General features: G+C 37.0%; 1 protein-coding gene across 4 annotated transcripts in view; it reads right to left on the bottom strand.

The window, feature by feature from the left end:
* Window positions 1–16431, bottom strand: part of DNAJB9 (DnaJ heat shock protein family (Hsp40) member B9) — a 562457-nt gene that overhangs the window by 234295 nt on the left and 311731 nt on the right. For all 4 annotated transcript variants that reach the window (XR_014326469.1, XR_014326470.1, XR_014326471.1 and 1 more), the window contains one exon: window positions 14054–14147. The gene's annotated coding sequence lies outside the window, so the exon portion shown is untranslated. The remainder of the gene's footprint in view (window positions 1–14053; window positions 14148–16431) is intronic.

The following is a 16431-nucleotide window of genomic DNA, read 5'->3' as shown; positions in this document are numbered from 1 at the left end:
ACGGGATGAGATGCATCTTACATTAGAATTTCAATGTCATGAATATGCAGACAGAGTCCATCCCCAATAAAGACAGTGAAGGAATTTGCTTCCCATGGCTAAAAACCTCCATGTGACCAAACAGGCCCTGATCCATCTTAGGAGGAAAGCTAAGCACTGATAAGCTACATGTCTATTCTGACTACATTTGTTCCCCTGGGGTCTTTTCAGGATTGAATATTGAATCCATCAATATGTTCTCTACTCAAACCCAGAAGAGAAGAGGATTATGGAAATTTCAAGGTCCAAGATGAAGGTGATGGCACAACCCATTCAATTCTAAAAATAAAAGCGTCAATTTAGCCCTTTGTTAGCTTAGAGGAGAGAAAAAAAAATTTTTTTTCCAAAAGATATGTCATATCCACTGTATTTGTATGTAAGATTGAGCAGGGATGTGAGCATAATTTTATGTATGTGCATGCATCTATTTCATTGATGGACGATTTGATGTGCCATCAATGTAGTCTTTGAGCTATAAGCAACTAGACATAAAGACTGAATAAGTTAGCATGAGCTGTGTGAAAAACACAATGACTTCATCAGCTTCAAATCATTCTCTTTGGACCAGAATTACTCTTAGGGGTTAAAGTAATATTTTCAAAAAGCATTTGCTAATATTCATAGCTAAACCAAAATGAGGGTGAGCATTGAGAAAGCCACACTCTCCTAATACATTAATCAAACAATAATTGCAACAATGGTTTTTACCACATCAAGGAAACCATAATGTATTTTTGCAGTCTTGACATTCTCATGATTCTAATAATGCTTACAATCTTAGCTAATAACTATGCATGTATTTGTAGAAATAATATACACATATATATGTATATGTATATGTGTAAATATATATATATATATATATATATAATTTTTTTTTTTTTTTTTTGGCCGCAGTGCACGGCATGCAGGATCTTAGTTCCTTGACCGTGCCCCCTGCACTGGAAGCATGGCGCCTTAACCACTGGACCACCAGGGAAGTCCTAGAAATAATATTTTTATAGGAAATTTTCCATAATCATTATTAACGAAGAGAAGCCTTTTTCTGAGTAACGAAGTAGTTATTAATCACCAGCATGTGCCATTGACTTCAATGGTGTTGATACACCTAACACCATCTGAAGCAAGGCCCATGCAGAGGTGAAATCAGCAGTTAATTGCAGCAGCTAAACTTAACAAAAATGGTTAATTTCAAAAAGCTTAGTGGAAAGTGAAAGATGTCAGCTGACTTGCATTTATGTCTGGTGATGTAGCAGGAGAAAATTAATAAGCACAATTTTTTAGTTAATTTAATTGAATTCTATTACCTGAATTCCTAAGACGAAGATTCTTCCTTCTAAGAAAGAAGTCAAAAGTATTCTTTCAGGCAATCTACATTGCAAAGTCTGCAGTTCCCTGCTTTCAGTCACAAAATTTGTGGACAGGGCCATTGAATTTTCATGGATTGGATTAGTGCTGATTCTAAAGAAGGGAGAGTTTACTACCAACACTGCAATCTATGATAATGAAATGAAATATTTAAATTAAATTTCAGGTTCAGCAGAGCTTCCCTGCAAGATGGCCCTGGCAGCTGTCTCTGAATTTCTCAATACAGTACATCAACCCCTACATAAATTGCACATTTATGCAAACGAAGCTGTAAAAACACAAGAAGATGGAGTACAAATTTCTTCTTTGCCAATCTGAAGCATTGAGTCAAACCACCGTAAGAAGAGAAGTATAGTATTTACTTCAAGACATCAACTTTTGGAAAAGATTGCCTATATTATTTTTTTTAAAAAAAGGAAAGAAGAAATGAAGAAAAAGAAAAAAGAAACAATCACAGTGTAGCCTTCTCTTAAAAGTAGCTCAGTTTTCCATGTACCTCATTCAAATGTAGAAAGAAACCAAAGGCAAAGCCTGTTATCAGAGAAAAAGCTAAAATTGCATTTTAACATCCTTAGATTCAATCTATATCTTTTTCTTCTCTTCTGCTCTTTTTATTCATGGACTCTTTACAACTTCACTCGAAATATGTTACCCAATCACCAACTCTACAAACAGAACTTTTCAAAGCCTTACAACTGCACTGAGGAAGCAATTCTAAAAATTCAATACAATGATGAGGAGATATATCCTGTACGTAAAACTCTATTAGCGTCTGATGGTGCTGGAGGGTGAGGTAGAATTAGGGTTTTACTTCCTCTACTGAGCCAGAGTTTGCAGGAAACAACTTTTATTGCCAAAAAGAATGGAAGACAAAACAATTTAAGTTTGGGTACAGATAAAAGTTATACAAGATCCAATTTTCAAAAGCCAGCGAAAGGTGAGGATCTTTTGAATTTGTCTACACTACCACACAAAGTTTGGGTCCACGATACTGCTACTATCATTGCCATTGCCCCTACTTTTCAGTACCTGTACCACTGTTTCCCACTAAACCCAGACAATCATGAGTTCGTTCAATGAGCATTTATTAACTGCCTATCCTGTGCTGGTATCATGTTCCTTGATCTAGAGGGGAGATAGGGTTGAACACAAATATATATAAACCCAAAAAGTGTGAGATATTTGTCTTATGCATGGGGCACCTTGAAAATCCCCTCTGTTATCCATCTTACACATTAGTCAAGTAGGGTGACTGATGCTAACCCTATCTATAAGATAATTTTATATCTTTACCAAAAAGCCAGTAATTTCTTGGCTTGGGGGAAAAAATCGGTAATTTTTTCAATATCATTTGTCCATTTGTATAGTTTTTGTAACTTGTTCAACTATAGAAGTGAGTGTGTTTGCTTTTTTATTTTTAATGCCATAATTTCCAATAACTTCTACCACTGGTGTGGCTCAATTTTAATAATTTTAGCTAATATTAATACAAATAATATTGAGTGCTGACATTCAACCACTGTTATTTTTTTCCAACTATTAATTTTTTAAATCACCTCTATTGATTTCATTTGAATTTCACTAGTTACATTCAACTAATCTGAATACAATCACCTAAGAATTATTTTATTTACATCCAAGTCTATGACTTTGCATCTATATATGCACCTACATAATTTTCAAATGATATATATTTTTCAAAAGTAATTTACAAATAAATATAATTTATGCAAATAAGACATTTACTTATCTTTCCTAAATCATAAACATTTTTCTATGACAATACATACTGGTATAAACCATCCTAATGACTGTAAAATACTTTATTGCAAGAACTGCCATGATGAATTAGATACTGCATTTTTTTTTTTTTTTTTTCCCATATGCGAGCCTCTCACTGTTGTGGCCTCTCCCGTTGCGGAGCACAGGCTCCAGATGCGCAGGCTCAGTGGCCGTGGCTCACGGGCCCAGTCACTCCGCGGCACGTGGGATCTTCCCGGACTGGGGCACGAACCCGTGTCCCCTGCATCGGCAGGTGGACTCTCAACCACTGTGCCACCAGGGAAGCCCAGATAATGCATTTGACTAATTTAACTAATTTGTGGCTAAATACACAAGTTCATTCAAGAACAAATATTCAGTTCTTTTTTATTTTTGGTTCTTTTTTTAAAAATTTTATTTATTATTTTTATACAACAGGTTATTATTAGTTATCTATTTTATACATATTAGTGTATATATGTCAATCCAAATCTCCAAATTCATCCCACCACCACCACCCCCCTCCCGCTTTCCCCCCTTGGTGTCCATACATTAGTTCTCTACATCTGTGTACCTATTTCTGCCTTGCAAACCGGTTCATCTGCAGCATTTTTCTAGGTTCTATATATATGCAAAAATATACGATATTTGTTTTTCTCTTTCTGACCTACTCCACTCTGTATGACAGTCTCTAGGTCCATCCACATCTCTACAAATGCCAACTTCATTCCTTTTTATGGCTGAGTAATATTCCACTGTGTATATGTATCACATTTTCTTTATCCACTTGTCTGTCGATGGGCATTTAGGTTGCTTCCAGGACATGGCTATTGTAAATAGTGCTGCAATGAACATTGGGTTGCATGTGTCTTGTTTAATTATGGTTTTCTCTGGGTATATGCCCAGTAGTGGGACTGCTGGGTCATATGGTAATTCTATTTTTAGTTTTTTAAGGCACCTCCATACTGTTCTCCTTAGTAGCTGTATCAATTAACATTCCCACCAACAATGCAAGAGGGTTCCCTTTTCTCCACACCCTCTCCAGCATTTGTAGTTTGCAGATTTTTTTTTTTTTTTTTTTTTTTGCAGTACGTGGGCCTCTCACTGTTGTGGCCTCTCCCATTGCAGAGCACAGGCTCCGGACATGCTGGTTCAGCGGCCATGGCTAATGGGCCCAGCCGCTCTGCAGCATGTGGGATCTTACTGGACTGGGTCAGGAACCCGTGTCCCCTGCATCAGCAGGCAGACTCTCAATCACTGCGCCTCCAGGGAAGCCAGTTTGTAGATTTTTTGATGATGCCCACTCTAACTGGTGTGAGGTGGTACCTCACTGTAGTTTTGATTTGCATTTCTCTAATAATTAGTGATGTTGAGCAGCTTTTCATGTGCTTCTTGGCCATCTGTATGTCTTCTTTGGAGAAATGTCTATTTAGATCTTCTGCCCAGTTTTGGATTGGGTTGTTTGTTTTTTTAATATTGAGCTGCATGAGCTGTTTACATATTTGGGAGATTAATCTCTTGTCCGTTGATTCGTTTGCAAATATTTTCTCCCATTCTGAGGGTTGTCTTTTCATCTTGTTTATAGTTTCCTTTGCTGTGCAAAAGATTTTAAGTTTCATTAGGTCCCACCTGTTTTTGTTTTTAGTTCCATTACTCTAGGAGGTGGGACAAAAAAAAGATCTTGCTGTGATTTATGTCAGAGTGTTCTTCCTATGTTTTCTTCTAAGAGTTTTACAGTGTCTGATCTTACATTTAAGTCTTTAATCCATTTTGAGTTTATTTTTGTGTATGGTGTTAGGGAGTGTTCTAAGTTCACTGTTTTACATGTAGCTGTCCAGTTTTCCCAGCACTACTTATTGAAGAGACTGTCTTTTCTCCATTGTATATCCTTGCCTCCTTTGTCATAGATTAGTTGACCATAGGTGTGTGGGTTTATCTCTGTGCTTTCTATCCTGTTCCATTGATCTATATTTGTTTTTGTGCCAGTACCATATTGTCTTGATTACTGTAGCTTTTAGTATAGTCTGAAGTAAGGGAGTCTGATTTCTCCAGCTCCATTTCGTTCCCTCAAGATTTCTTTGGCTCTTCAGGGTCTTTTATTCCCCATATAAATTTTAAGATTTTTTTCTTCTACTTCTGTAAAAAATGGCATTGGTAATTTGATAGGGATTGCATTGAATCTGTAGATTGCTTTGGGTAGTATAGTCATTTTCACAATATTGATTCTTCCAATCCAAGAACATGGTATATCTCTCCATCTGTTTGTATCATCTTTAATTTCCTTCATCAGTGTCTTATAGTTTTCTGAAAATAGGTCTTTTGCCTCCTTAGGTAGGTTTATTCCTAGGTATTTTATTCTTTTTGTTGCAATGGTAAGTGGGAGTGTTTCCTTAATTTCTCTTTCAGATTTTTCATCATTAGTGTATAGGAATGCAAGAGATTTCTGTGCATTAAATTTGTATCCTGGGACTTTACCAAATTCATTGATTAGCTCTAGTAGTTTTCTGGTGGCATCTTTAGGATTCTCTATGTATAGTATCATGTCATCTGCAGGTAGTGACAGTTTTACTTCTCTTTTCCAATTTGTATTCCTTTTATTTCTTTTTCTTCTCTGATTGCCGAGGCTAGGACTTCCAAAACTATGTTGAATGATAGTGGTGAGAGTGGATATCCTTGTCTTGCTCCTGATCTTAGAGGAAATGCTTTCAGTTTTTCACCATTGAGAATGATGTTTGCTGTGGATTTGTCCTATATGACCTTTATTATGTTGAGGTAGGTTGCCTCTATGCCCACTTTCTGGAGAGTTTTTATTGTAAATCGGTGTTGAATTTTGTCAAAAGCTTTTTCTGCATCTATTGAGATGATCATATGGTTTTTATTCTTTAATTTGTTAATAAGGTGTATCACATTGATTGATTTGCGTATATTGAAGAATCCTTGCATCCCTGGGATAAATCTCACCTGATCATGGTGTATGATCCTTTTAATGTGCTGTTGGATTCTGGCTGCAAGTATTTTGTTGAGGATTTTTGCATCTATATTCATCAGTGATATTGGTCTGTACTTTTCTTTTTTTGTAGTATCTTTGTCTGGTTTTGGTATCAGGGTGATGGTGGCCTTGTAGAATAAGTTTGGGAGTGTTTCCTCCACTGCTATTTTTTGGAAGAGCTTGAAAAAGATGAATCTTAGCTCTTCTCTAAATGTTTGCTAGAATTCACATGTGAAGCCATCTGGTCCTGGACTTTTGTTTGTTGGAAGATTTTTAATCACAGTTTCAATTTCATTACTTGTGATTGGTCTGTTCATATTTTGTATTTCTTCCTGGTTCAGTCTTGGAATGTTATAACTTTCTAAGATTTTGTCCATTTCTTACAGGTTGTCCATTTTATTGGCATACAGTTGCTTGTAGTAGTCTCTTATGATACTTTGTATTTCTGTGGTGTCCACTGTAACTTCTCCTTTTTCATTTCTAATTTTATTGATCTGAGTCCTCTCCCTCTTTTCCTTGATGAGTCTGGCTAAAGGTTTATCAATTTTGTTTATCTTCTGAAAGAACCAGCTTTTAATTTTATTGAGCTTTGCTATTGTTTTCTTTGTTTCTATTTCATTTATTTCTGCTCTGATCGTTATTATTTCTTTCCCTCTATTAGCTTTGGGTTTTGTTTGTTCTTGTTTCTCTAGTTCCTTTAGGTGTAAGGTTAGATTGTTTATTTGAAATTTTTCTTTTTTCTTGAGTTAGGATTGTATTGCTATAAACTTCCCTCTTAGAACTGCTTTTGCTGCATGCCATAGATTTTGTATCATTGTGTTTTCATTGTCATTTTTCTGTAGATATTTTTTGATTTCCTCTTTGATTTCTTCAGTGGTCTCTTCATTATTTAGCAACATATTGTTTTGCCTCCAAGTGTTTGTGTTTTTTACGGTTTTTTTCCCCTGTAATTTATTTCTAATCTCATAGCATTTTGGTCAGAAAATATTCTTGATACAGTTTCAATTTTCTTAAATTTACCAAGGCTTGCTTTGTGATCTATCCTGGAGAATGTTCTGTGTGCAGTTGAGAAGAAAGTGTAATCTGCTGTTTTCGGATGGAATGTCTTATAAATATCAATTAAATCTATCTGGTCTATTGTGTCATTTAAAACTTGTGTTTCCTTATGAATTTTCTGTCTGGATGATCTGTCCATTGGTGTAAGTGAGGTGTTAAAGTCCCCCACTATGATTGTGCTACTGTCGATTTCCTCTTTTACAGCTGTTAGCAGTTGCCTTATGTATTGAGGTGCTCCTATATTGGGTGCATATATATTTATAATTGTTATATCTTCTTCTTGGATTGATCCCTTGATCATTATGTAGTGTACTTCCTTGTCTCTTGGAACATTCTTTATTTTAAAGTCTATTTTTTCTGATATGAGTATTACTACCCAGATTTCTTTTGATTTCCATTTGCATGGAATAGCTTTTTCCATACCCTCACTAGCAGTCTGTACGTGTCCCTAGGTCTGAAGTGGGTCTCTTGTAGACAGCGTATGGATGGGTGTTGTTTTTGTATCCATTCAGTAAGCCTGTGTCTTTTGGTTGGAGTATTTAATCCATTCACATTTAAGGTGATTATCAATATGTATGTTTCTATTACCATTTTCCTAATTGTTTTGGGTTTGTTTTTGTAGGTCCTTTTCTCCTCTTGTGTTTCCCACTTAGAGAAGTTCCTTTAGCACTTGTTGTAGAGCTGGTTTGGTGGTGCTGAATTCTCTTAGCTTTTGCTTGTCTGTAAAGCTTTTTATTTCTCTGTTGAATCCAAATAAGATCCTTGCCAGGTAGAGTAATCTTGGTTGTAGGTTCTTCCCTTTCATCACTTTACATATATTGTGCCACTCCATTCTGGCTTGCAGAGTTTCTGCTGAGAAATTGGTTGCTAACCTTATGAGAGTTCCCTTGTATGTTATTTGTCATTTTTCCCTTGTTGCTTTTAATAATTTTTCTTTGTCTTTAATTTTTGTCAGTTTGATTACTATATGTCTCTGCATGTTTCTCCTTGGGTTTATCCTGCTTGGTACTCTCTGTGACTCCTGCACTTGGGTGGTCTTTCCTTTCCCATGTTAGGAAAATTTTCAACTATAATCTCTTCAAATATTTTCTCAGGTCCTTTCTCTCTCTCTTCTCCTTCTTGGATCTCTGAAATGCGAATGTTGGTGTGTTTAATGTTGTCCCAGAGGTCTCTTAGGCAGTCCTCATTTCTTTTCATTCTTTTTTCTTTATTCTCTTGTGCGGCAGTGAATTCCACCATTCTGTCTTGCAGGTTACTTACCCATTCTTCTGTCTCAGTTATTCTGCTATTTATTCCTTCTAGTGTATTTTTCATTTTGGTTATTGTATTGTTCACCTCTGTTGGTTTGTTCTTTAATTCCCCTAGGTGTTTTTTCTTTAATTCTTCTACATCTTTGTTAAACCTTTCTTGTATCTTCTCAATCTTTGCCTCCATTCTTTTTCCAAGGTCTTGGATCATCTTCACCATCATTATTCTGAATTCTTTTTCTGGAAGGTTGCCTACTCCACTTCATTTAATTGTTTTTCTGGGGTTTTATCTTGTTTCTTCATCTGGTACATAGGTGTCTGCCTTTTCATCTTGTCTGTCTTTCTGTGAATGTGGTTTTTGTTCCATGGGCTACAGGACTGTAGTTCTTCTTGCTTCTGCTGTCTGGCCTCTGGTGGATGAGGCTATCTAAGAGGCTTGTGCAAGCTTTCTGATGGGAGGGACTGGTGGAGGGTAGAGCTGGGTGTTGCTCTGGTGGGCAGAGATCTGTAAAACTTTAATCCATTTGTCTGCTGATGGGTGGGGCTGATTTCCCTCCCTGTTGGTTGTTTGGCCTGAGGCAATCTAGCACTGGAGCCTACAGGCCCTTTGGTGGGGCCAGTGGTGGACTCCAGGAGGGTGCACACAAATAAGTGCTTCCCAGAACTTCTGCTGCCAGTGTCCTTGTCCACGCAGTGACTCACAGCCACCCCCTGCCTCTGCAGGAGACCCTCCAACACTAGGTCTGGTTCAGTCTCCTAAGGGGTCACTGCTCCTTCCCCTTGGGTCCTGATGTGCACACTACTTTGTGTGTGCCTTCCAAGAGTGGAGTCTCTGTTTCCCCCAGTCTTGTCAAAGTCCTGCAATCAAATCTCGCTAGCCTTCAAAGTCGGATTCTCTGGGAATTCCTCTTCCCATTGCTGGACCCCCAGGTTGGGAAGCCTGATGTGGGGCTCAGAACCTTCACTCCAGTGGGTGGACTTCTGTGGTATAAGTGTTCTCCAGTTTGTGAGTCACCCACCCAGCAGTTACGGGATTTGATTTTATTGTGATTGCACCCCTCCTACCGTCTCATTGTGGCTTCTCCTTTTTCTTTGAATGTGGGGTATTTTTTGGTGAGTTCCAGTGTCTGCCTGTCAATGATTGTTCAGCAGTTAGTTGTGATTCCAGTGCTCTCACAAGAGGGAGTGAGCTCACATCCTTCTACTCCACCATCTTGAACCAATCTCCCCAATATTCAGTTCTTATTATTCAGTTCTTACTATGGATCATGCACTGTTCTAGGAATTCGAAACAGAGCAAAGAACAAACACAAAATTTTTGCCCTCTTGGAGCTAACATCCCAGTTTTGTTTCTACTCCAAAAAAATTTCATACTTAATTGCAAAAAGCCTTTGAGCTGCAGAGAAATTCAACAATAACTTCTGTGTGTAAGGTAAGCACAGATATTGCATTGTGGTTTGGGATTACCAAGAAGTTCCTTGAGGGGCAGGGTCTTTCTGCCTCCATATAATCTAATCCTTCAGTATCTATTCCCAAACCACCTCCAAATAAAGAGAATCAAAGAAGGAGGTGGAGGAGGATGCTCTGTAAATGCAGCTTCAAGATATCTCTCCTCCAACCCCTCCCTCCATTCCAGTAAGACTGTTTTCTTTGGTTCTTCCTATGTAGAAAATCTGGAACACTGACTGAACAATGATGACCTGAAGAACTTGTCCCTGTTTCAAGATTTGCTCCTTCCCTCTAATGGGTTGCAGGACACCTTTATTTTAAATGAACTCTCGCATACTGGGTTGTCAGCACAACCCACTCACAAGTGAGTATCCTACATTTTTTATAGTATCCCTCCAGCTCTCTGTACTTGTATGTGTTTGTGTGTGTATAAATATCTGTATCTATCTATCTATATAGATAGATAGATATTTTAACCCAAAGAGGTTAAAATTCATCATTAAAAAGATGAACACGTCTGAAAACTCCAATTCGAAAAGATACATGCATCCCAATGTTCATAGCAGTACTATTTACAATAGCCAAGACGTGAAAGCAACTAAATGTCCATTGACAGATGAATTGATAAAGAAGATGTATGTATATATATACAATGGAATATTACTCAGCCATTAAAAGGAATGAAATAATGCCATTTGCAACAACATGGATGGACCTGGAGATTATCATACTAAATGGGGTAATTCTGACAGAGAAAGACAAATATCATATGATATCACTTACATGTGGAATGTATATATCTAAAAAAAATGATACAAATGAACTTATTTACAAAACAGAAATAGACTCACAGACATAGAAAACAAACTTATGGGTACCAAAGGGGAAAGTGGGGGAGGGATAAATTAGGAGTTTGGGAATAACAGATACACACAACTATATATAAAATAGACAAACAACGAGGACCTGCTATATATTACAGGGAACTATATTCAATATCTTATAATAACTATAGTGGAGAAGAATCTTAAAAAGTATATACACACACACACACACACACACACACACACACACACACACACTTTGCTGTATACCTGAAACTAACACAACATTATAAATCAACTGTACTTCAATAAAAATAAATATATTTTTTAAAAGATGAACATGTCTGACAAGCCTGGATAGCTTTTCTACTGAATAGACCACATTTTTGTAATACATGGGCCCTATCCTTGATTCTGAAACTCCTTTAATGTGTCTAGCCTTGTTATGCCACTCTTCTGGTATGAGAACAGCAAAGGTAATGGTACCAGAAACTCAACTGAAGGTTGGTAGGGTGAGCACAGTGAACATAACATGGTGAGGAAAGACTTCCTTCTCTCTAGCTCAGCAACCCCCTCCACACATGCAAACACTGACCTCAAGAAAAGACGGTACTATCAGTGAACACTAAGTAGACAGGGACATCAGCAGACATTACAAAACCACCTGACGTAAAGGTGGCACTATGTGGCACTGGTTTGAGTCCTCTAGTTCTCCTTCTGCAAGGTCCTAGGAACCAGATGTGGTACTTTAGAGGATGCCTCAGGAACAGAGAAACTGCTCCCTTGGCTGTGAATGCTGCAGCTTTCAGGAGTGGTATAAGAGGATGTGGAGAGAGTCCCCAGCTTGACAGGGAGGTGATCCAATCCAAAGCATTGGCTTAAGATTATACCTGGGCATGCTTCAGATTCAAGGAGCCACACCTGGGCTTTAGACACCAATGAAAGTGAGGTCAGATTGGGGCTGAACTATGGGTGAGCCTCCTCAGGATTTGGAATGCTCTATGAGGACATACTCTATGAGGACATCTCTCTGTTCCTGGGGCAGAGAGAGGACATACTTTGAGTGGTAAAGTGGGAGGACAGTCACATTAATTTTTATTTTAAAAAGAATTATTGTGAACTTTGTTTGTTCTCCAAGCTGATGAAGTGCATTTATGCTACATGAAATAGCTCTTATTGAAAAATATGTATTTTTTTCATGTGTTCTCAGTAAAGCATTCAACAATGCTGCAGAGAATTACACACACAAGCATGTATATACAGATTATATATATATATAATATACAGTCTACATATATATACAGACTATATATATAATTTATATATATAAATTATATATATAAATTATATATATAAATAACGTTTTCAGAAACTTAAGTTAGGAACATAGAATATATACAAGTATTTACATGCAGAATTTGACTACATTGAAATTTGACTACTACTACTCTGAAATTTACTTTAAGCTACTTAAAGGAGTAAATTTATACCACACAATTAATAGAATTTCCTTCTAATTTAAGCCAAAGAGGCCACAGAGCAATTATCCTAATTCCATTTCTGTAAAAATTCTTCTAAATTATAAATCCAAAAACCACTCCCAAAGGAATCTTATTTTAGATTTAAACTGCTCAAGACAGGTCATTGCAAACAAAAAACAAAACAGCAATGTGCAGAAAAATTTTTTTTCTTTCAAAAATATTTTTTAAATATTTAAATCATCTAGAGTTTAATTCATAATTTTAAATATATACATTTAAAATTAGCAAAGCACACTCTAATAATTTGAAAGATTTCTAAGAAAACATTATTTTTCTCTTAAAGTTCCCAAATGTTGGGGATTTTTCTGTTCTTTCATTATTATTCAACTCAAAGGAATAAATCCTGTTTGAAATATGACTCTGATCAAGAAAGACAAGGAAAGACTGAGGACATTTTTACACATCGGGAGAGACTAAGTAGATTTGAAGACGGAATGCTATGTGGGATTCTCGATTGGATTCTGTGATCAAAAAAAAGGACACGAATGGGAAAATTGTTGGGATTCAAATACCATCTATAGTTTAGTTAATAGCATTTTGCCAATATTAATGTCTTGGTTTTGATCATTGTACTATGTTTATGTAATATGTTAACATTAGGGGAAGCTGGGTGAAGGGTATATAGGAATTCTCTAAATTATTTTTGCAAATTTTCTGTAAGTCTAAAATGATTCCAAATTAACAGTGTAAACCAAATCCTTGGACAGAAATGTCCTTTGTTTCCTTATGCAATTGGGTGGATTTTAGCTGTAAGTGAAATATCTCTCTGCAGCATGCCTGAGGAAAGATCTTGTGATAATGAGAAAACTAACTCCTCACCACCTTTGGAACACTGATTCGATGGCATCTTTTGCATAAATAAAAATATATTTTTTATCTTAATAAACAAAACATTTAAAAATTCAGCAACTAATGACTACTAAAAACTGTGCTAATAATAATGGTGATTGAAACTACTACATTGCAGGCTGTATCCTCTGCATTGTTATGTTAAGCTATAATTACCATGTTTTTTCTCCTGTCATTTTTGATTTTAAAATTTTAAGTAAAAAGTGCTTTTACAGATTGCATTCCACAGTGTTCTTTGGGACCTAGTCATAACACCATAAAGTACAGCAGAATCAGGAAATGTAGGCTAAAGGGGCCCTACCTAAGAGGGTTTGCTAAAGAAATGACTAATGGATTTCAGTATGAAACAGTTTCATTTTAAATTTATTCCAAGAGCATTAGTCCCGAGGGCTATGTTATTGGGAAGTTTAAATTCAATCTGCTTTCATTGTGAATTGAATGCAAAGGCCATAATTAAGGACTGTTTTCAGATTCCTAAATTTTAGCTTCTCTAAATTATCTTTGGTTGGCCAACATACCCTTAAAAGGATGAGATATACTGTAAGCAACTTTGTTATTTTAAGGTCACAATATATCTATCACTCCTTACCCAAGTCAACTCTCCTTCTGGCCTTCCTCATGACATAGTTCTACGTTTCTGACTCTCACTTGGCTTAAATTTTCTCATAGCGGCAGGCTCGAAGGAAAAGCAAACATAGTACTTAGAAGTGCACCTATGTGTATAGTCATCCACCAGTAGACAAACTAATAACACTTAGTTCAGCAGATTGGCTAGTTTTTAACTCAAGAGAGAAAGAGGACTACTGTAGGAGAAGGAAAACTTGAAAGTCTAAAAGTATAAGCTTCTGTTCACAGATGAGGGTAGGAGTAGGAGACTCAGAACCTGGGGAAGAGGGAGAGAAGGCAGCAGAAGCCCTAATGCAAACTTACCTGCTTACAACTGGCTGGAAGAAGCCTTCTAAGACTCCATCTCAAAGGTGATGATGGTGCTTCTCTGAGGCAGTCAGGATGCCACCAAGTTGTGCTGTGTAGAGAGGAAAAAACAAATTCACAGATGTGAATTGTCTTGTTCCAGATCTCAGCCAATGCAAATCACAAGATGCTACCTAAAATATTAAGACAATTTACTTGGACCTCTGAGCTCAAATAAAAATGAATGCCAAGGAACACTGTCATAAAGTCAATCAATGCTGACTAATGCCTATTGTTGAAAGGAAAAAATAGCTTTGAACTTGTTTTGAAACCACAAATATCCCATCAAAAGTTACAATACAGTGTATGCATTGTCAAGGTAATCTCCCCACTAGAATAACAGAATCAGACAAAAATAAAATGTTAGAAAAAAACACGAAGAAATTATACAGTTGATCTATTACAAACTTTATTTTAAAGCTTTGGGAAGTAGAGGTAAACTAATGCCTCTAGCCTTTTGAAAGCATCTTTTCCCTACACTTCGCCAGTCCCTCCAGGAAACTTCTTGTCAGTCTTCGTGCCACTGTTTGCATCTCCATCTGGCTTTCCAATTTCTTGAAACTACTTGGAAGAAACCATTACACCTTCTCAGAATGAAAATTTTAATTGGTATAAACATAATGATCATATGATTTCAACACCTTCCCTTTCCACAGTGCTTTTTCCAAAACTATTTAACTGATTATCCTTCTAAGGATTTGGCCCAAACATAATCAGAGCTTCTTTGTTGGAACCATTTGTCACCTTTAAAAAAATAAGTTGGCAGGAGTGGCTTGCTTTTATGTTACCTTATTTGTATTGGATTTTTTTTTCAATGGATGATACTTTTGGAGTCAAACTCAGTCCTATGCACCAGTGAGACTGAACCCAGGGTTCCCACCACTCCAGGCACGAATGGCTGCCTGGGTATGTGACCTGTGTAGTCACATACTATGACATAATGGCCTCACGTTCATAAGTTCCCTTGGCTTGGTTTAATGGTCTGCTGTCACCATCTGAAAATTCTTAATAATTTTTTGAGCAGGGACCCTGCATTTTCATTCTGCACTGGGTCCTGCAAATTATGTACTTGGCTCGAGGTAACACCTTAATTAAACAAATCCCTACCAGAAGACCCTGCTCTATAGCCTGCTTAAGTCCCCAGAATTCCTACCATGTTAGGCCTGATGCTGAAGATACTGAGAGTCATTTTTTCAGAATATTAGTACAGATTTGCTTCTTAGCTGGAGCCAACTGTAAAAGGACCAGGTAAGCAATGGAAGGAGGAGGAAGGGTATATAAGAAGGAAGGTGTAGGAAAACTCTTGGAAAATGTATTTAAGATAGACACAGCATTCGGGGGTGGGTGGGGGTTCTAAATGACAGAAGTGAATTCTAAATATCACTCTCTATGAACATATATGATAATCAGAGTCAGTTCGTACTGAAAAAGCAAATAAACAATTTTAACTTGATGATCATACTTAAAAATTAGAAGGGACTTTAGAAATCACTTAGTTCAACCTTGTCATATTTCTGTTTCATCAGGAATGTGAAGATGATAAAGCCCACAGGCTCACATATAGTTAGGATTTCAGCAGTGATGAAAATCTAGGTGTTCTGGTTCCCAATCCAGGGTGCTATTAAGCACACCACTCAGCCTCTGAAAAAGTAAATGCCCTTCATAAAGCTGGTCCAACACAGAAACAGTTGTGATGTTGCTAAGAATGGCCCCAAGATATCACCCACGCCTTTACAAAGTCTCCTCCCTTATAAAGTACTCAAGAGCTTGTGTGAACTCTGTGAACACCAAAGCCAGATTCTGCCTGGCTGGCCTTGAGAGTGGTGTCATTTTGGATTTACACTATTATAATGGGGGTGAGGTGCAACAGTGTGGAGAGTTTTAAAGTATATTTTTCAAAGTATTTTTCATACAAAGTGTATACTGTGGCTCTAACTATATATATTGTATTTTTGACTTGTTTAAATATTGCCAATTCTGAATAGTGGTTCTGTCTTTATTTGTAAGCAAATGTGGCATGTGATGCCCCCAAAAACACATTTTTCCTTTCCAGACACTTTTCGTATTTATTATTGATTTTATTGGCGGGGGGGGGGGGCGGGTGGGCATCGGCTGTATGTGAAATTTAAGAACAAAGAAAGAGCTCAGTTCTGGTTTTGTGGTGAAGTTAGAGCTCCCTCCAGTGATCCGTCCGGCTGACTGAACTTCAAAACACCCTTCCTTTCCAACTGTTCCTCAGTGCATACAAATAAATCTAAGCTTTAGCCTTTTTAATGCAGACTTTTTCCCTTTTAAAAATTAAACTCAGCTGCTAAATACATTAATATTGATTTCTC

The sequence above is a fragment of the Leucopleurus acutus genome (assembly GCF_964270905.1).
Source record: "Leucopleurus acutus genome assembly, chromosome: 9".
NCBI classification, from domain to species: domain Eukaryota; kingdom Metazoa; phylum Chordata; class Mammalia; order Artiodactyla; family Delphinidae; genus Leucopleurus; species Leucopleurus acutus.
This window is presented reverse-complemented; position numbering and strand designations above follow the sequence as displayed.